Genomic DNA, 23,106 nt, shown 5'->3' on the forward strand with positions numbered 1-23,106 from the left:
CATAATTTCTCCTTTTCCAGGTTAGAATAAGTATCTACTGCCTTCCTACGGTTTTCATCATCACTTTTTCTTTTGGTGTCTGTATTGGTTTGCTAGGGCTGCCAGAACAAAGTACCACAGACTAGGTGAATTAAACAACAGAAATTTATTTCTTCACAGATCTGGAGGCTAGAAGTCCAAGATCAAGGTGTTGGCAGGGTTGATTTCATCCTATGGCCTTTCTCTTTGGCTTGTAGATGGCCATCTTCTCCCTTTGTCTTTACATTGTCTTCTCTCTGTGTGTATCTGTGTCCTAATCTCTTTTATAAGGACACCAGTCATATTGAGTTAGGGCTCCTCCAATGACCTCATTTAACCTTAATTACATCTTTAAAGGCCCTATCTCAAAATACAATCACACTTTGAAGTACCAGGATTAGGACCTCAACATATGAATTTGGGGGGGGGATACAATGCAGCCCATAACAGTGTCCCTATTCTTTACAGATTTATCTCCAACTATATTCTAGATTCATGCAGTCTGCTACATATTTTTAATTCAATCACATAGCGTTACTGTTTATAACTAATGTAATCTTCACTCCAGTGCTCTAAGCCTATCCTTTGCATCCTGTCTTGTTTTTTGGTATTTCTGCAGCATTTCCATGTGCTGCAGTCATTCATCATCACTACTTGTTTTTATAGATATTATACCTTCTTTTCTGTCTTCTCAAGTGGATATCATCATTCAATCTTGTCTCTTTGTAATTTTTAATATTTGTTTTCCACCTCTACCAGTGCAAATACCTGGTCCTGCAAATGTGTTCTTGCTCTATGGTGTTAAAATATTTTCACAGTGAGATCTGGTTGTTTTTAAAATTTTATTTTAAATTTTCACTTATTGTTTTCAAAGGTTATTTTCCTTCCATGATACTTATGATTTTTGTAATTCTTTTGCTATTGTTTTGATATGTTTAGACCACAGGGGACATCTTACCATGTTAATCCTTTTAGCATTTTCCTGCAAGTCCTTGTCTTATGAAATATTCAGGCCAAAACAGTCTCTTTCATGCTACAGAAATCAAGACTCTTAAGCCTCCTTTGAGAACTCTCAAAGCACTTAAGAAGGTAAGAAGCAAGTAGAGAGAAAGGGAAGGGAATTAAATTACTAACACCAACTACGTCGTAGAAAATTCATTTCACAATCTTATTTAACATTCAATCCTAAAAATTGGATTAAATTATCTATTTCATTTTACAGATGAGTAAATTGAGGCTCAGAGAACTTAGTGACCTTCTCAAGTATATATATGTAGTAAATGATAAAGCTCAGGTCAAAATTAATTTGTATACTCCAACACCCATGCTTTTCCCATGACTTCATACAAACTCCCTTTGATCCCTAAATACATTTTGACCTACCTCCAAGTTCCCCTAAGCCTTTCTGCATAAGGGGAATGATTAGAACACAAATCAGGTGAACCAGAATCACAACAGGACAGTGATTCTACCACCTGCACCTCTCTAGCTTTCCTTTTTTAATCAAGTTTAAAATAGTGGTGTGCAGGCATTCAATGGAAAATTTACTGCAATTTAGTACTTGCTATGATGAATGAACTAGCAGATATTTGAAAGTTCAGTTCAATAAATGTACACTGAGCACTTTCTGCATGCCAGAGACCACACCAGTAGTTTAGGATACATGGATGAATAAGACATCCATCTGCCATTGAAAAACTTGTGATTTGGGAATTGAGTGGGGAGGGGAGATGGCTACACGTTAAACATGTTTGGAGATGTTTTCTGTGCTACTGTTCCCTTCTCAAGGAACCTGCCCCAGGCTCCATCTCTGCTGATTAGGAGACGGCCACGTGTACCTCGTCACCATACGACCCCTTCCCACTACCCCCACACCCCAGGTGGGTCAGGTGAGGTGGGCCCGTCAGATTTCTCAGCTGAAAATTTATAATTAGGGCTATGAGAAGCAAGTCAGGTAGTAGCAGTATAAAAGAAGCCAACAAATGAAGAGAATATGTAGTCATGTCAATGAAGGAGAACTAGGCTTCATGCATTCCTGCTGCCTAGTTCCCAAACTTAACCAGGTTCTTAAGAATCTTCCTGACACCTGTCACACCACCAAAAAACTATTGCATTATTGTCTGCTCTCCAGAGATGTTACTGTGGTCTGCCAGCATCTTAAACAAATATCACTTTTCGTAGGAACTAGTTAGATTAATTTCAGTCACTTGGAAGTAGGTGAGCCCCAACTAATGCAACAATGGAACTCTAATGTGATAAATGTTGTAACGGACATATTAACAGAGTTGCATGTCTGCCAAGAAAGAGTTCTTGACCAAGCCTCAACAGATGACACCTGAAATGAATCCTGAAAAACTAGTAGGATGAACAAAGGCACAGAAGTAGATAGAGAGACATGAGGCTAAAGGTAGGCACGAGGTCAAGGAGGAGCAACTCCTATGTTTGCCTAACTATTAAGCCAGATCATCAAAAAGCCACATATCTGGGCAATTCAGTCAAAACACATTTACTGATTGCCTACCGTGACCCAGCATGTTACAGACATGGGTAGAATCAGAGTACTTATACTAGAGGAAGTCCCAGTCCAGTGCCAAAGGCTCTGCTCTCTACACGAAGATTTATGAGAAGTCAATGCTTACTTATTAGGCCCTGGGTGATGGTGTTTTGTGAGAAGAACAGTATTTTGTTTTGGGGGGGGGGGTTTTTTACACCCTTCTATATCTTATTAGAATCAACAGTGTACTAACAGCTAATACTCACACAGACCTTTATATATGCCTGGCACTTTTCTAAACACTTTACAAATATAAACTCATGTAATTCTCACAACTCTGTAACATAGGGGCTATTACATATTATCCCCATTTCACAGATGAGAAAACTGAGGCACAAAAATGGTAACTTTCCCCACAGCAAGTAAGTAGAACTGGGTTATGTACCCGGAAATCGGAGAAACCACATTTTTAACCAGTACTCCACACTGCATTTAATAATAATAAAGAAAAAATACGAATGAAATTAAAATCCCCTACCCTTTCACAATTTTTTTCATTTTATGATGTTCCCTTGTAGAACTTGACAGCAGAGATACAAAACTCATCACTGACAATGAGGTATCACCTCACGCCAGTCAGAATGGCCATCATCAAAAAAAGTCTACAAACAATAAATGCTGGAGAGGATGTGAAGAAAAGGGAACCCTCTTACACTGTTGGTGGGAATGCAAATTGATACAGCCACTAAGGAGAACAGTATGGAGGTTCCTTAAAAAACTAAAAATAGAACTACCATATGACCCAGCAATCCCACTACTGGGCATACACCTTGAGAAAACCATAATTCACAAAGAGTCATGTACCACAATGTTCATTGCAGCTCTATTTACAATAGCCAGGACATGGAAGCAACCTAAGTGTCCATCAACAGATGAATGGATAAAGAAGATGTGGCACATATATACAGCCATAAAAAGAAACGAAACTGAGTTATTTGTAGTGAGGTGGATGGACCTAGAGTCTGTCATACAGAGTGAAGTAAGTCAGAAAGAGAAAAACAAATACCGTATGTTAACATATATATATGGAATCTAAAAAAAAAATGGTTCTGAAGAACCTAGGGGCAGGACAGGAATAAAGACGCAGACGTAGAGAATGGACTTGAGGACATGGGGAGGGGGAAGGGTAAACTGGGACGAAGTGAGAGAGTGGGATGGACATATATACACTACCAAATGTAAAATAGATAGCTAGTGGGAAGCAGCTGCATAGCACAGGGAGATCAGCTCTGTGCTTGGTGACCACCCAGAGGGGTGGGATAGGGAGGGTATGAGGGAGACGCAAGAGGGAGGAGATATGGGGATATATGTATACATACAGATGATTCACTTTGTTATACAGCAGAAACTAACACAACACTGTAAAGCAATTATACTCCAATAAAAAAAAAAAACTCATCACTGAATAGATACTATTTTGTGTCCTCTCTAATTTAATAATGCCTCAAATTTCCCTAACATGCTGATCTTCATAATTATCATTTTAATGGGCATTATATTCCATCAATTTTTGTCCATAGCTTAACCACTCCCCTACCATGCAAAGTCATAGGTGTCCCCTGGTTTTCCATTTCTCTGCCCAAAGGTGATAACCCTGGTATACACGTCCATGGGCAGTTTTTTGATTCCTGATATTTAGTAATGCTGTTTTCCAAATATCAGCAATGGAAGGTTGCAAACCTGCAAACGAAACCCATTTCACCACAATTTCATGAAGAATGGATATTATGTCTACATTTTTAAATGTATACTAATGTTGTAGGTATAAGTTGTGTGTTATTTTTTTTTCATTTATATCTTAGTTGCTTTGTTTACTGATGAGGTTAATATTTTCCTAATTGTTTTTTTTATTGTATTTTACTTTATTTTGATTCCTTTCTTTTATAATTTATTTATTTATTTTTGGCTGTGTTGGGTCTTCGCTGCTGTGCGCGGGCCCCCTCCAGTTGCAGAGAGCGGGGGCCACTCCTCGCTGCAGCGTGCGGGCCTCTCACTGCGGCGTGCGGGCCTCTCACTGCAGCGTGTGGGCCTCTCACTGCGGCAGCCTCTCCCGTTGTGCAGCACAGCCTCTAGGCACGTGAGCTTCAGCAGTTGTGGTTCGTGGGCTCCAGGGCGCAGGCTCAGCAGTTGTGGCCCACGGGCCTAGTTGCTCCGCAGCATGTGGGATCCTCCTGGACCAGGGCTCGAACCCGTGTCTCCTGCACTGACTGGCAGGCAGATTCCCAACCACTGCGCCACCAGGGAAGCCCCCAGCCCCCTAAATGTTTACTTACCGAGGTTCTTAATGAGAAGACTGTACTTAAGTTTTGCCCAATTATCTATTGATAATATAATAGTTTTTCTACCCATCTGAATGCCTTTAAGACAGTCATTAATTCTTTCCTGTCATACTTTGTATGTTTTTCCTCAATCTGTTTACTGGGAAAGCGAGCTTTCTAGGGTCCTGAAAAGCCAGGTGCTAAGACGCTGCTCACTGACAACTGGGCTCTGAGTCGGCTCTCTGCTCATAAATGAAGCTGTGACACTGAGGACACTGAGTTTGGCTCAAGAACCAGGAAAACTTGGTATCTGTAAATGTCTCCTTAAATTTATGAGAATCAATTTTTTTAATTTAATTTTATTTTTTTCAATAACCATTTTTTATTGAAGTATAGTTAATTTACAATGTTGTATTAGCTTCAGATGTACATCAAAGTGATTCAGCTTTGTATATATACATGTATTCTTTTTCAGATTCTTTTCTGTTATAGGTTATTACAAGACATTGAATATAGCTCCTTGTGCTATACAGTAGGTCCTTGTTGCTCATCTATTTTATTTTTTAATTAATTTTTATTGGAGTATAGTTGCTTTACAATGTTGTGTTATTTTCTGCTGTACAGCAAAGTGAATCAGCTATACATATACATATATCCCCTCTTTTTTGGGTTTCCTTTCCATTTAGATCACCACAAAGCATTGAGTAGAGTTCCCTATGCTATACAGTAGGTTCTCATTAGTTATCTATTTTATACATAGTAGTATATATATGTCAATCCCATTCTCCCAGTTGATCCCCCCCTTCCCCACACCCCGGTATCTCATACGTTTGTTCTCTACATCTGTGTCTCTATTTCTGCTTTGCAAATAAGTTCATCTGTATCGTTTTTCTAGATTCCACATATAAGCAATATTATACGATATTTTTCTCTTTTTGACTTACTTCAAAAAGTAAGTCAAAAAGAGAGACTCTGTATGACAGTCTCTAGGTCTATCCACGTCTCTGTAAATTGCACAATTTTGTTCCTTTTTATGGCTGAGTAATATTCCATTGTATATAGGTACCACATCTTCTTTGTCCATTCTTCTGTTCATGGACATTTAGGTTGCTTCCATGTCCTGGTTATTGTAAATACTGCTGCAATGAACATTGGGGTGCATGTATCTTTTTGAATTATGGTTTTCTCTGGGGATCAGCCCCTGTTTCACTATTTTATACATGGTATTGTGTATATGTTAATCCCAAAATTCTAAGTTATCTCCCCCCACTATCTGCCCCCTGCTATCCCCTCTGGTAACCATAAGTTTGTTTTCTACATCTGTGAGTCTATTTCTGTTTTGTAAATAAGTTGATTTCTATCATTTTTTAGATTCCGCATATAAGTGATATCATATGATGTTTGTCTTTATCCGACTTACTTCACTTAGTATGATAATCTCTTGGTCCATCCATGTTACTGCAAATGGCATTATTTCATTCTTTTTTACGGCTATTATTCCTCTGTGTATATGTACCACATCTTCTTTATCCATTCATCTATTGATGAACACATAGGTAGCTTCTATGTCTTGGCTATTATAAATTGTGCTGCTGTGAGCATTGGGGTTCACATGTATCTTTTCAAATTAGAGTTTTCTCTGTATATATGCCCAGGATTGGGATTGCTGGATCATATGGTAACTCTATAAGAATCAGTTTTTGTGTAATTTATTCCTGGATGGTGATTTAATCCCTGATGATAAAAGATCTGAGAGGAAGCAAGACTGGAGCTTCTCAGATCTGCGGGCACCCCATAGGGTCCACCAGTGCCACCAACACTCACACCTCACTAGAAGCTCCAAAGACAGAAGACAGCTGTTGGAATCCACTGCATCTGCTCCTTATCACAATAAAACCCTGTATCCTTGGCTAGATACAAATCTAATCTTCCAGTGTGTATGTATATCTATGGTATTCCAACCAACCCACATCCATGGAAATTCAGCCCTTCTTTCCCATTTTAATTCAGTTCTGTTGTTTTCACTGTACACATTTCACATTTTTAACATAGATAAACCGTTTAGGCTTTTTCTTGTGCTTTCCTTTATCCGTTCATATTTTGGAAAGGATCACTCTTTCCAAGGCACTCAAATATGCCCAATTTTATATTACCCCAAAGCTTATATTATATTACTTTTTTATGTTTAACTATTGAGTTCATCTGGAAGATAATTTCTTATGTCATATGTAACATGGATCTGAAAGAGTTTGCTGTGTTTCTCAATGCTGTTGGGAAACTGGTTATGAAATGACTATTCCTTTCCCTACTGTCCTGTGATAACTACTACATCACACATTCAATTCATAAATATAATTGTATTAATTTCTGGGGCTTTCCATCCTATTTATGTATATTTCTAGCTATGCATCAGTAGATGCAGTTTTAATTATTGTTTCTAACATGGTTTATATCTGGGAGTAACTCCACCCCATCACCCTTCTTTAATAATATCGCTGGTATCCGGTGATTTTTTTTACAAAATGTTTTAAAATGATTTTATCAAGAAAAGGCCTAGATTTTTTTATTTTTAAACTTATTAATTAACTTGATAAAAAACTTACAATATTTACGATATTCATTCTTCCATTCAGGAAACATTTCTCCATCCATGTTCAAGTATATCTCCAATGAAGTGCTGTAGTTTGCTTCACATGGTTCACAGGGATCCCTAATAAAGCTAATTCCTAAGTATTTTATGTCTTTGTCAATATAGTGAATAAGATTTTTTCATTATATTCTTCAGCCACTTACTGCTGATATACCAAAATCTTTGTTTTATAGAGTTGATGTAAGTAACGGCCTTTTGAAGACTGTTCTGTATCTTCTGCAAAACTGTTGTGAAAACATTGTTCTTGGTGTCATCACATGTCCCTTTAAGCAATAAGTTCCTTCCTGGGGGCTTCCCTGGTGGCGCAGTGGTTGAGAATCTGCCTGCTAATGCAGGGGACACGGGTTCGAGCCCTGGTCTGGGAAGATCCCACATGCCGCAGAGCAACTAGGCCCGTGAGCCACAGTTACTGAGCCTGTGCGTCTGGAGCCTGTGCTCCACAACAAGAGAGGCCGCGATAATGAGAGGCCCGCGCACCGCGATTAAGAGTGGTCCCCACTTGCCACAACTAGAGAAAGCCCTCACACAGAAACGAAGACCCAACACAGCCAAAAATAAATAAATAAATATTTTTTAAAAAAAAATAAATAAGTTCCTTCCAGAAGTCAGAAAGAAAGGTTTTTATCCCTGAGACAAACTTAACCCAATGACAAAAGGTCTCTAAGTATCTTGTTTTTTGTCTTAGCAGGCAAGATAGTAAAAGCTTAAGTTCATGTTTAACTGCACAAGTGAACTAAACTTACATACCTGGCCCACACATTTTTCTGCTCCTTTTAAATTGTTTTGGTTTTACTCATATTTTTAATTGTCCTATTTTAATCTGTAATCCACCTTAAATTGTCTTTGGAGGTAGGCAGTTAGCCTAGGAAGGTTATGCACCTTAATATCCACATTCAAAAGTAATTAAGCTATATGCTAATTGAATAGTATTGTTCATCTGTTCCTAATTATATATGCTAAAAACAGAGTAATCAACCTTTTTCCTTCAGGACGCACTATAAATCTACCCCTTTATATCCTGCTCAAGAAAGTATTACAGAACACGAGAGTAATCCCACAGGTCACCTTGGGTCCTCTGTAATTTAAAAGAAAAATATAATCATTTTTCATAAACTTTGGTACTTCCAACATTTTGGGTAATAAATCACTTATGTAACTGGTCGAAGTGCAGCAAACAGCATGTCATCAAGACACATCTGGACACAAATGGGTGAAGAATGGTGAGAAAATGATTTTGGAGAAGTTCCTTGACAAGGTTAAGTAAGCCGTGTGCAGTTCCTGAATCATAACTTGTGAAGTCTTTACCGTCCCCTTTAGGCAAAATCATCCATTCTTTATTCTGAGTTCTGATGACTCTTTATAGTTACTCCATTCCCCCCAGGGAAGCCTTTCCTGCCCGTGCAGGCTGTGCCTTATCCCTTTACTGTGCTTGCACTGCACCTACCTTACAGCCCATCCCTTGTTACACTACAATTGCCCACCTTTTAGTCTGTCCACGGTAAGGTCCTTGAGAACAGGGACAATGTCTCAGTCACCCTTTATCTCCAGTGCCCAGCACAGGGCCTAGCACTTCCCACCTACTCACACTGTATCCTAGTTGTTCATACTGTTGTCTTCCATCAGGAAAGAAAGAAAGAGAGCTTTTTTTTTATCAGCAGGGCCTTAGCCACTTCTGCATGCCCAAATCTGTCGTATTACTGAACATCAAGGGGAAGGGCTTAATAAACACTGAGTGCTGTACCCCTCCGCCATTTCTACCTTCCTACTTAAGCTTTCTTGGGCCATTTTTGGATCTTATTCCTAGGTCCATCCTTGGTCCCTCTAAATCTTTCTGATGCCTCAAAGTTATTAACACCAGTGTAACTACTGTACCACCTCCATTCCTTCTCCAAAACAAAACAGGAGGATATCAGATTCTGAACAAATGTCGGTAGTTCTCCAAATGGGGAAAGAATCAAGCTTTAGACAAAACACAAGCCAATCTATCTATGAACAAGGCCCCTTCCACGTATAAGCAATGCATGATCTTTTGGAAACCATAATAATCATCCCTTAATGCATCCTTCTCTCAGTGCATCTCATCAAAACCACAAGTGGTCTGAAATAGTCTGACCCTCCTTTATGAATGTGAGTTGTCTCCTCAAGAAAACTTTATTTCTCAGAAAACTATCTAAAAACTATCTACTCAGATACTGACATATGATCTGCTGAGTCACAGTTTGTTTCTGGATTCTAGGGCCCAGCTCACATCCATGGTCAGATTTTATATCCTCTGAAGTTATCTGCCCAATGGAAAATCTCATGTATCCGGCAATATAGGGACAGAACCGTGCCTCACAAGGGACATAACAGATTTTCAGGCCCTTTGGCACCAAGGCTTAAAATAAAAAGTGTTTTTAGACAGAAAACTTTACAAATAGCATTCACATTTCCACTCATAAAGAAAGAATGCCAGACAAAACTGTTTTTTGATAACTGTGATTAATTGACATATATAAAGGTAGTGGAAGTCATAGACTTAAGCTTTCCTGAAATGCTGCTCTCTGAACTTACGGTCCTGGAGTTCCTATGACCCTAGTGGGATACTGAAGGAGGAGGAGTTTTGCCCTTCTCTGCAGAGCAATATCCGGGTTCTTCCACCTCTTTTTTAACTTCCTATCTCTACTTCTTTTCTATCTTACTTCTATTCTCTGCTCTCTCCTCTCTCCTTTGTCCCTTTCCTTCTTGATTCATCACAGTCCTGAGAAACTCAACAGCTTAGCAGTCTGACTTGAGGATTACATGCCCACGTGTCATTCTTCATCACCTTTTTACCCATAGTGCTATCACCATGGACCTCCTGACCTCCTTCGCCAGGCTCCCTACTTTCCTCTCCTACTCGACTTTTATCATTATTCTTGACTTCAACATTCACATGAATAATCCATTCAACATCTTGACCCCGCCATTCTTCAACCTTCTTAGCTCCCACGATCACTTCCTGCCCCACTCCAGGTCCCCATTCACCTGGATCATACAAGTTATAGCCCTCCCTCCAGCATCTCAACTTCAAACACCCTGTTCTCTGACCATCTCCTCTCATCCAGCACACTCACACCAGCACTCCAGCTCTCCTATTACAACTCCTCAGACAAAAGTCTACTATCAATCCTATCAAACACTGTGGACCTTACCACTTTTCTTCCTATCCATCACCCACCCTTACAGCCTCACTTCTCTCCTAACCAGCCTAAATTACACGATCTGGCACTATAAATGCCTCCAGGCAAACAGCCATAACCCTCCTGCTCCTCCCTTGGTAAAACCCCAATCCTGGTTAAACCCAACTGTGTACTTACTCCATGTCTCCACCAGAGCAGCTTAATGCTGCTAAAGAAAATCACAGAACCATGCCAAATGGACTGGTTTCAAATTTATAATCACAGGTCTCAAAGCTGTCAGACAGCTTACTTCCCTAGGAAATTTGTTTTCCCAACTTCCGAGATAATTATTCATACGTTCTCTGTTCTCCTCAAATTTCCAACATTCCTTCCTCTCCTCCCCACTCTCAGCTAATGACCTTGCTTCATGTCTCATAGAGAAAAGAGATGCAATCAGATTAGAACGACCTCATTCTTCAAATATCAATTCACCAACCTTCCTGTATCTGGTACTCAGATGCTCTGCCTTCATTTCTGTTAAAAAGGGAAGAAGATAGATGAGATCCTGTGTCCTGTGATCAGATAATCTCTCATCTTCTTAAAAACATCTCTCCTACCATCACCTCTCTTTGCTTTATCATTCCTGTGAGCATTCAAACAGGGCTCAGGGTCCCTCGCAAAGTTGCAGTCAAGCAGCTGGCCAAGGCTGCCGTCTCTGAAGACTAGAGGGGGGCTGAATGACCCCCTGCCAAGCTCACTCACAGGAGGTTTTAGTTCTTTGCCATGTGGGCCTCGCCATAAGGCTGCACAGAACACAGCTTCACCCAGGACAAGGGATCCGAAAGAGAGAAAGAGGAACACTTAAACAGAAGCCACAATCCTTCTACAACCAAACCTCAGAAATGGCATCTCACCCTTTCAGTTGTATTTGATTCCTTAGGATCAAGTTACTGAAGTCAATACTGGGGGTGAAGACAGGAATTAGGCTTCACCTCTCGAAGAGAAGAGTATCAGAGTTTACAGACATATTTGTAAAACCATCACTGTTTATGAATTTAAAGTTATTCTAAATTTGATACTAAATCATTTCCTCAGTCTGGTATATATTCAGGGTTCTCCAAAAACTGCCCTTCAACCATTCCAGTATCACTCAGCTCTTCAGCCAATTCAAACTCTTTATTCTGTGCCTTCTTCACTCCTGCAAACAGTCACACTCTTTCTTTTAGCACACCTTCTTCAGAATTTCTATGTCTAGTTCTAATTATAATACCATGAATTGACTTAAATACTGTGATGTAAATATTTCCAGTTCATTTTATCTATGACTTACATACACTATGATTTCACTCCTTGAGAGCCAGGACCAAGTCTTCTCCTCAATCTGCATCCTCTACAGTGCCTGGTATTAGGCTATGTATAACCATGAATCAACCAATCAATCAAGCTACCTAGCTATAGAAAGAACATGACCTCAAACTAAAATTAGATATGTTATATCGCTCTTGTCAACCAGGCAATGTTTTTACAACATTGTTTAAATTATAAGGGATTGGCTGTCTCAGGTTTTCCTTGGTGTTGCAGCTCTGCAACCCTTCCCTTCTCTCCCTGCCTCTGCCTACATCCATGTCCTCCTATAGCTTAGAACCATTTGGCTTGAAGACTTGCTCCCATCTCTATAACCAATCCATGATCCTGACCATGGATGTGCGGGCACTGATTAGTTTAATCCTGGACCTCGTCTCAACTTGACCTTGCACCTGTACTCCGACAACTGGTTTCTACACTGATTCAGAATCCACTTTTTATCACTTTTGTGCTTCTGATTAACTAGATTCATTGTCCTATGTTTGAGTTCCATTCTTGGTGACTGTTTTAAGGATACCTGGGATTTGTTTAATCAGGTATGGTAGGACAAGCAGACACAGAAATGACTGTCATGAAGAAGTTGTTTATACTCACAGATACCTAGAAATAGGAGGCACAGCATGCCACACAGGGCCACACAGGGAAGCAGCAGGGTCATTCAGGAGGCAGAGGAAGCAAGGGGGAAATGTGGGCAAGAGCCTTTATTGTGGATTCCGAAGGAAAGAACAAGTGTAGCAGGGTAAATGGATTCAGGACTGGCTAGTTTGAATAATTTCAGTGGGTTTTGGGGAATAGGGGTTGTCCCAAGTTGTCTGATACCTGGCCTGGGGTGATTAGGGCAAGGGGGATAGTGGTCTAGAGTATAAGAGCTTGAAAAAGGAAACAGTTGGACACATGGGCTCTGGATTGGTTGGTTTGCATATGAAGGCATGCTCACAGCCATGCTCATTTACTGTCGCAAAAAATTAGCTAACCCTGGGAGGAGCAATCCCTCAAGCATCAGCAAGGCCCCAGAAGTCAAAGCACGAAATACAAAAACTAGAAAACGAGGCTATTATAATAGTAACCCACCTAGGTCTACCTTGGTCCTGCCTTCCTCCTGCTGATACTCTTACTACCTACCCAGACAGCTGTCAAATACACACAGTATCAGCACAACCTAGGGATAAGAGAGATGGTCCTAAAATCAGATACGCCTGGGTTAAAACACCTGACTGCTCCACCAGTGATTACTTCTGCAACCAGGGACAAGTCACTTAATATCCCTGAACTTTATCTTCTCATCTGGACAATGGAGATGACAGTAGTATCTACTTAATGCAGGTACTTACATCCCTAAAGCACTTTGCCTAGAGCAGAGGAAGCAATCAAAATGTGTCAGCAATAATTACTATTTCTTCTCCCTCTGATTTCCCTAAAACTGTACTGTGATTGATACATAGTAGATACTCAATAAATGTATGTTGAAGTTGACTGAACCAACAAAAGAATGAAAAAAAAAAATCAATAAATAATCCTAGTTCTTGAACCAATCATAGAAATGCAACACTTTTAGCAGACATAGGTTAGAATACTCGACAGGCCAGAACTTGGAAGTGAGACCTGGGATGGAAGTCTAGCTTTAATATTTAATCCCATGTGACTTTCTAGGACAGGATGGAGACGCTACAGGTAGCCTCTCCAACATCCATCCCTCCTTTCCCTTGCTGGGAGAGCCCCCATTTTGTTCTGCTGTCCACATGTGACTCAGGAGGGCAATCCTATCCCCATATTCAGGGACAAATCCTGGAGGGTCCATTCCTATTGCCAGTGATTGGTTTCCAGATGGGAATGTGACCCTTTCCACTCTAGTCACTGTTCATTTGGCAAGGAAATTCTGCCTGTGTAGCTGTAGCCTTCTCGCAACCATGAGGGAGGCATCCTATGGCCCAAGTCAGCAAGCTCAGGGTGGCAGAGTAAAGATGTAAAACCACCTGGGTCCTCAGTAAAATAACAATAGCTAACATTTAATAGGTGCTTACTGTGCTTCAGCTATTCTCCTAAATGTCTGTGTGCATTAACTCATACGATCCTCATCACTAATACCTGGCAGGAATGTTTTTATTACTGTTTTACACAATGAAAAACCTGAAGAATTTAGCAATTTGTGCAAAGTCTCGTAGTAATACATGGTAGAGTTGGGATTTAACCTATAGTTGGGCTTCAGGATTTATGTTTTTGCCTACCTGGATCTGGAAAATGTTACTAAGACAGAATCAACCAATTCCCTCTGGGCTTGTTATGAGATTTTAAATGTCTTATTAAGGCAATTTGAATCTGAGTTTTTGCTAAATGCAGCTGATGGCATCCTAATAAATATATTCAGATTCTTCATCTTTAAAATGGAGATACTTCTCTATGTCTCCTAGGGTTGCTGTTAAGATTAAGAAGAGCTCAGTAAATGAAAATGCCGTCCTCAGTTCCTCTGAGGACTTCGACCACAGTCACCACACCTCTCGTGGTTGTCCACAGGTTTACTGAATGGGAAGTCTTATTCCAAGACTCCACCCCAGCCCAGGAGCTACGTGTGCTTCTAGGTCTCTGCCCATGCTAATGTATATATCCTCCTGGAAGTGGCCAGGCACTGCCTCATGTATAAAAACTAACTCATTACCAAGGAAAAATATTCTCCTAACAGATATGTATTATGATGCAAACTCTAGACTCAGGAAGATTTTATTTTCTATTCTTTTTTCATCATTAGCTGCAAAACCAAGTTATGTAGTGAAGAGCTCAGCGGATTATCACATCCTAAATCAGCTCAAATGAAGAAGAGTTACATTCTGAGCTCACTGTCATGACATATTATTAACTGATAGCTATAATTTATAGCCATCACATGAAAATAAGGAAAAAGTATGAATACAAAATTTAAAATATTAACTCCTGGATAACTTTCCCAAAAGGGTAAAGCAATGGAAAAGAAAGAAAAAGAAAGAAAACTTTCGTACCTTGATCTGTGCCAAATCCCTGGAGAAAAAGGTCTCCTGATGGTCTAAGGAAAAGACTTACACATTTTGACAAGTCTTTTGAGATATATTATGTCCTGTTCTAAAAGAAACTGCTCATTACTTTAACAAGTTGTTGAGCTGAATGTGTATTCTGCATATTTTTCAACTGCATCTTTGTCATTCCCGATTTTTGAAGATCTCTATAAAAGGTGAATTATCTATGCATCGCACTTTCAAAACCCAACTTCCCTTCCTTTTCCATTCTATGTCCAAAGAATTCTCACTGTCAATGTAAATTTAAATTTGTATAGTACTTTATACTTTACGAAGTGCCTTCATAGTCATTTCCTTAATGCACAACAACTCTAAAAAAAGAGATAGGACATATATTTTTATCCAAATTGTCCAATAAATTTGTAAATTTATTTATGCTTGTTTTCATTTATTCATTTATTTGACAGCCATTATGTACCAGGTACTATTCTAGGAGCTGAGGATGCAGAAGGAAACAAAACAGTCACCATCTTCGAGAAACTTAAATTTTGGCAGGAAAGCCACACAATAAACAAGTAAACAAATCAATGAGGAAGCCTAGATTCAAACCCTGGTTGCTTGATCAAAACTTTAGAGCTCTTTACAGGACACCAATCTGCCTCCCTGGTCCAAATTCACTGATGCAAATGTTCTCTTTGCCATGAATTTTGGCAGTTTGATTTCTTGGACTTGAATCTCTTAGGGTTTCCAAAAGGTCTCAGATGTTTTCCACTCCCCTAAAGTAATCCAATGGACAACAGTCAAAATGGCATTTAATAACCAACACATTCAGAGCACTATTATATTCCCCCAAACAAGAGAATCGTGGAGGGAGTTAAAATTGAATTAAAAAAGAAACATATGCACACGTAATTGTTTGTGTGCATTAACTCATATGATCTTCATCGCTAATCCTTGGAGGAGGTCATCTAAAGGATGCAACAGCTGGTTGACCCAAAAGCGGACTCGGGCAATCGGAGGCTCCTGCCCCACTCCCCTGTCCTTGGAATGAATGCTCCATCTACCATTCCCACACTAGAAGCTGTTTCAAGAACGTAGCCTTGAGAGAATAGAGTGCTGTTGAGACCATCTGGACAGCCTACATGCCCGAACCTCGTTAAAACCTCTATATAAACTCCTAAGATTCTAGCAGGTGGGTGCAGAGGTCTACCTTAACGTGTAAGTTCCCTTGTTTATTACACCTGCCACCTACCCACTTGGACTGATCTGCGTCTTTCTTCCGTCCCTCCCTCTGTGTATGGAGCCACCTTCAGATTTCACCAGGGAAGTCCCCAAGGTTGCAAACCCACACTAACACCAGATAGGAATGTTTTATCACCATTTTACAGATCGAGAACTGAGACCTTGGAGAATGCACGCAATGTGTGCGAGGTCACATAGTAATACATGGTAGAGTCAGGACTTAAACCCAAAGTTGGGTTTCAGAACTTAGGTTCTTTGCCTCTATGCTTTACCGGATCTAGAAAATGCTGTCGAGACAGAATCAGCCAATGCTAAGACCATTTTTTACCTGGAAAAATAGGTTCACATTAAGTTTTGAAGTACAAATTAGTATCCTGCAAGAGTCTGTTCATTTAGGTATCAGCAGTTGTCTGGCTACACAGGGTTTCTACAGGACAGCATCTCAAATGACTGCCCTTGCCTGTTTTCCATCTCACAGCACTCACGAGCAGGTTAACTTGTCCCATGTATCATTAGTAATTCATGACTTATTTGTGAAAGTGCAGGGACAGCACTACTACAGGTCTAATACAATGAATATCTTATTAGGAAGAAATTAACAAATGAATTGTTGCTGATCAATAAGTGTTGAAGAGAAAATTACAATGATAGTAAAGCCTAAATAATTTATACACAATATTGATTTTTTCATTACATTAATTATTCTTTACAGCACCCATAAGGAACTAGGAGAATAAAACTTTCAAAGCAAAGGAATTTATCTACCGTGGTGTATTATAGGCTTAAGTCTGAATTTAAAAGACAAAGAATGGACCAGGATAGTTGACAAATATTTTTAGACCAAAAATGCATCAGGTAATAAATGTGACACTTCCAATGTAGCTAAGTTCCTTCGTGTTGCCCAACGTTTTTATACACAATACTTTTAACAGTTATTTATCAAGAGAAGTATTGATAGAAATGCTTATAAATAGAAATATTAGAAATAGAACAATCCATTAATCCACCTCTTTCATGGCTTATATGAAAGGCACAATGACAGATTCGCTGAAGCCACATGGGAAAGAAAACGTTCTCTGAAACCTCTCCCAGAACCTTTAAGTTAACTGGACTTAAATCCAGTTGAACAGAGTGCAGGTTCCTTATTGTTAATAACTTTCATAGCCAGCAGAAAACAATTCCCTAAGGCCATTTTCTCACAGCAAGTAACTTTCATACGGAGGTAAGGGCCTGAAGATGATCCTCCTGTTTACACACTATTGCTGACTTTAACCTTGTCACAAAATGCTGTCCCAGAGAACAACGAAAAAGTATTGTGCATAAGAAGGGCTGTGAAAGAGGATGGAGGTTGGTGTGTTCATCATGGATGACGGTGTTCTCAGCAACTCAAAATCCCCTCCTACAGAGGGGAGAAACGAATTTAACACATGTGCACCAATCCCAATGGATGTTCTAGGTACAGACATTGCACTGAAAATTGCTTTTGTCATTCATATGTTGAATAGCGTCTTGCTCATGGCGTTTTGACTCTAGAAATTAAAGCAGTGAATCGATGGTTCTTTTCTTATCTTTTCTATCGGAGTTTTCTCAGATACCAACTTCACTTAACTATTTTTCAGTATCTAATATTAGGAGATTCCAGGTTCATAATGTTTTATACAGTGTTGCATGAATATATACTTTCAAGCACATCCTATCTCCCCCCAAATAAAGATGGAAATAGTGTTTCAAAAGTCCTTTAAAATTAAAACTAAAAACATTAGAATAGTTTCAAGTGTGATATAATTTTTTTCTTCCCTCACCTGTTACCTTCAGTGACTTAAAGCCACATTAATATTATTTTTAATGTGCTTAATGTTCTTGGAAGAAAATCTGAGCAACAGAAAGCATCTCATCTCGTGAATATGCTTTTGCAAACTAGAGCCAGTTTTGCAAATTATTTTGTCATGTCTTAACTAATATTGTTATATAACTTCAAATTTATAAAGTACCTCACACAGATATAATATATTGATAAAATGTATATTATCCACTCTGTATCATAATACAGATCCAACTGTCCAAATGTGTCACGATCACCAGTCAATTCTGGAGCACTACGGGGACAAAACACCCAAATCTAGCATCATTTTTATTTCTCAGTGAAAAGTCCCTTGTTATGGTGACGGCTCCATTGCTGAGTGTCCTTTGCTGCATCCACCATTCTTTGGGTGGAGACTAATGGTCCATACAGAAAATATGTGGTACAGGTACTAAAAGAAAGGGTATTTGTTCTTAGTCTCATAAGTAGAATTGAATTGGGCACTCACAAAATGAATTAGAAGAAACTTCAAACTATTTTAAGTCACGGTGCAAGTTCTTCTCCATTTTCCTCCCTTCTACCCCTGCAACCCCAAATCCATTCTCCACCTTTCTCTGCCTTGGTGAGCCATGTGGAATGAGGAGCTCGCTTGTCCTTTAGCTTCCAGGTAAATCCAGCCACTGGAGGACAATGGGAGGAGACAGACAGGTGGGAGGAGAAAGGAGCCAAGATATTTCCTTCCCCCCACCCCCATCAGCTCCTTACTGCTGGCAGTGGCTGCTTTCTACAAACAGCTCCTCTGGGGAAGCCCTTCCTACCTCCAAGACTGTAGCTCCTGTCAGGTGCCTGCAGACATGGGATACTGACACTGCCTGCCTGACTCCCCCACTTCATGCCCAGGGTGGTTAACTGCTTCCCTTGTTACTAGTTGTAAGGAAACTCATGTCCAATGTCGGTGCCCTTACTCGGTCCGTACCTCTGTAACTAGTCCATTGGCAACACCAGAGGGTACCTCTGTTTGCTGCCAGGACCTACAATACAGCTACTAACGTTTGAAACAGCAACCTGATACAGAAGAATAATGTATAAGTAAATAAAAGAACATCAGCCACATTCACATACACCAGCACTGTGAATCAGATAGCCTCTTAGATACGTGATTACGTCCCATAAATGTACTAATGAGACAAACCACTGCATACAAGATGCATTTCTGACCTCAACTCTCAATATCACCGTCTTTCTGATTCAGTTCTTTACGGATTTCATTCTTCACCTTGACTACTTTTGTCCTTCTCCTCTCCCTCCTCCGTAACATCCTTCTAATTTACTCTCTGCATTATCACTGTCTGTTCTCTCTTCCTTGACATGTCACCTTGTTCTTTACTGTGTTATACGGATCCTACCTGCAGATTTCCACACACAGGCCATGTTACCACATACCTATATTTAAAGTCATGTTTACTTTTCCTTCTGGGTCTATGTTTTCATTTTTTTAAGTAAATCTATAGAATTCTACAAGTTCCTAATTAGAGTCCACAAAATACAGAAGCTATCGTCCGGGTTTACAGTCATACATCCATAACCTTGAATTCTTTGAAAGAAATACTCTGTAAAATATAATAAATAAATATGGAGGACATCAGGGTGCTTAGCTTTTCTACCCTCTTATGTTTATAAAAAAAACTAGAATGCAGGGGCAGCAGTGAACATACGGTGTTAAATGCAAGCGTCTGACAATAAATGACCCAGTACTTACCAATAAAGCATGGTACTATATTAATAATAGCAATGAACTACAAATATTTATGTGCCCACAGGCGACTGATCCAATTTCACTGCAGGATTGCTTCATTTATGAATTTAATTGTATGTGTTTAAACATTTTTTTGCTGTTTCATTAATATCCCATAAAAAATAAAATGACATGCTGAAGAAAAGAAAGAACGCAAGTTTCTATTCACAGCATTAATTAAGTGCCCATTGAGTGCCCATGGTATCCCGAGAATTAACATTTACTTTTATCATTTATGGCTTTTCTTTTGCATCACACCTTGCACGTTCATTTTTGCATTGTTCAGGATGAAAAGTTCCAGATTCAAAGAGGGCAGTACAGGTTTACATATCATTTTAGTTTCACACAAAACAACGCAGATGTGTAAGACAACTCCCATGAGAGAATTAAAATAGTGACTTTGTCTGTGTCAGGCTCTGTTTGAAGAGTGTCACATGCATTCTCAGCGCTCACCATGAGATAGTACTATTATTCCTCCCATTTTCCAGAGAAGGAAACTTAAGTACAGTGCAGGTAACTGACTTATTCAGGGTTATGTGACAGCAAGTGGTTGAACTGGATTAAAATTGAGCTACCGTGACTTCACAGCCCATGCCGTAAACATGACCCTAATCACATTCACAAACTGGGCATCAGCACGATTTTCAGGAATATTCAGGGGCTGATATATTTGTCATTGATTTTCTCCAATTTCTGTTGAGGACTTTTTTCCTTACTCAGGGTCTCCTTCCACTGCTCTCCAATATCACAATCCTTAACCACAACCGCCTCGACCATCGGGCTTTGACCAGTAATAATCCAGAGTCTACGTTATTGGTACTTTTCTCATCCTCCCATCCTACATCAGAGTTCTCACGCTCTTGGTTTAGGCTGATTTTTCCATGAAGTGAGAATGAATGATGAGATTAACCTTCCCAAGAGGCAAGAACATCTGTTTGTACCCAAATGAACGTCTGATCTGTGGCATACTAAGAGGAGAAAGCTCCTAGAATGTTCTAATAAGCTTTGGGCTTGATACATACTTTGACTCCTCTTCTAGCGAACAAGGGGAGTTGACATCTTGTTAATTATGAAAGGCAATTATTAACAATTCGAAACTGCATGACAAAAGAAGAGAGGGATGACACCAAATGTTTGATAATCCCATCTTTCAAAGAACCAAAGTCTTGTCAAGTAATGCCGATATTTTTTAAAGGTAATCTAGAACATAGAGCATATTTTTAGCCGACATTGACTGAACATCTATAGGTCAGTCTCTGTACTGGGAACTTTACATATGTTTACTGAATAACTGTATTTGCTAGAGGAAGATATAAACAAATAACACTTGTCTAGGTTCAACAAGTATTTAGAATAATTCCCAACACACAGTCAAATGCTTAGCTATAATTAAAACAAAGTTATATTAGCCAATTAAAATCAACAGAGACTTATCTATGATACCTATAATTTAACAAACTCAAAAACAAGATAACTGATTACTACAAAATATTAATTTGGGTTCCGCATTTACTTGTTTTCATACTAAACCTATTTCTTGGCCTAATAATTTATTTCATGACTCTTAAAAATCACATTAGGAATTGCCAGTCTCAATTAAACCTGTTTAATTCATTATTAAGCATAAATAACTTTCAAATGGCATAAGCTTCTGATTGTCCTTAGTCAAAATGAGACGATAATAATTAGCTTTGGGGAATAATAAGAGTCTAAGATTAAGCAAATCCATATCGCTAGTGGCTAAATTGACCTGCCTTCCAATTATTACATGAACATTTATATTTCTCTGAAGTCAACTCTTTCAAAAATCCCAAGGTAACCAGCAAGAAAAATGCAGAAAAATAAATCATCTCTTACCATTTACCACTTCCAGTTTTATCTTCACAACTCAAAAAAAAAAAAACTGAATGGGTTTAGTTCAACCTCCTTCTGATTTATAGCAAATATCAGTGGTTTGAACCAGAAGCAATACTTTAAGAGACCCTGTAATGAACATATAAGTGGATATGGCATATAGACAGAATAATCTCTTATCTCCTTGGTTTTATACTGCACACAAACCTGATGGTGAAAATTAACCTTCTTTGCAGCTCCACATTTCTAATTAGAAGAGACATCAAAAAGATTATCCCTTAGAAAGCAGTATGGGCCATAATATTCTAGATAGCCTTGAAACAGAGCTCTGCAGCCTCCTTATATATTTTAGCCTGCTGTCTAAAGGAAAAGCAATAACCAGATGGTGTTCCAAAGTGGTTATGGCTTTTTTGCGGCAAGTTTTGTTATATTTTCTCACCTTACCTTTTTATACTTATTATGAAGAAGCAGACATTCTAGTATACAGGACCTATTTATTGCTGTTGGCCTTGAATGTGTGAAATAGTCTATACCATCAGACTGTGCTATACTAAAAGTTTCCTTGGTAGAAATGCTTACAAATCTTTGAGAATTAACTAGTTCATTTATAATCCTTTTGTGTGTGTGTGGTGGAGGTTGTTTTGTTTTCTCTGTACAGGGCAAGAAAGAGGAGAAGAAAGATACTGTGAACTCAGCTTAGATTAGAACACAGAACCTTAAAATAAAAGGCCGCACAGGCTAAGCCCTCCCCCAGGAAGAAATTCCTTCTACAACATCTGTGGTTAATTAGCTACATCTAAAATGTTTACTGCTGGGGAGCACGCCACTTCACAAAAGAGTTCATTCTCACTGTAGACAGTTATAAATTTTAAGAAATTCTTTCTTACTCTGAGTTGAAATCCTTATCCCATCACTTCTATCCTACTTATCCTAATTCTATCCTTTGGAGAAATACAGAACAAATCTCCTGCACCTTCCACATCTTCCTTCTTGGAGTATTTGAAAGCAATTTTTATGTCTCTCCTATTTTTCCCATCTCCATATTAAATATTACCAGCTCCTTCAATTACTCCTCATATGACATGATTTCCAGGTGCTGCGAATAAACTGGAGTAGTAGCTTGACTCAAAATTTTTCTTAAAAGGTTTTTAAAAGAGATCTGAAGGCTTATTTACAACTATAATTTGACACAATTACAAGGACTATCCAGAACCCAGTGGTCTTCCAGAAGCTGTATGCTAGCTCTCCTTCTTGTGATACACACACACACACACACACACACACACACACACACTACTGATGGGATGGTTCTCTGATACAAAGTGGGTCAGAGACCCTCATTTCTCTGGTCACATTGATTGGCTGAAAGAATAGTCACAAGTTCCAAGCTGGACTAATCTGAGTCATTCCCCAAGGAACTCAGAGAAGGCCTGCTTTCCTCTTAG

General features: G+C 39.2%; 1 protein-coding gene across 1 annotated transcript in view; it reads right to left on the reverse strand.

The window, feature by feature from the left end:
- The window catches only part of LOC309647569 (heparan-sulfate 6-O-sulfotransferase 3), a gene marked incomplete at its 5' end in the record, with an annotated part of 330,250 nt that overhangs the window by 302,190 nt on the left and 4,954 nt on the right, over nt 1–23,106 (reverse strand). The window lies entirely within an intron of this gene.

Source organism: Balaenoptera physalus (assembly GCF_965194825.1).
Source record: "Balaenoptera physalus genome assembly, chromosome: 18".
Lineage (NCBI taxonomy): Eukaryota > Metazoa > Chordata > Mammalia > Artiodactyla > Balaenopteridae > Balaenoptera > Balaenoptera physalus.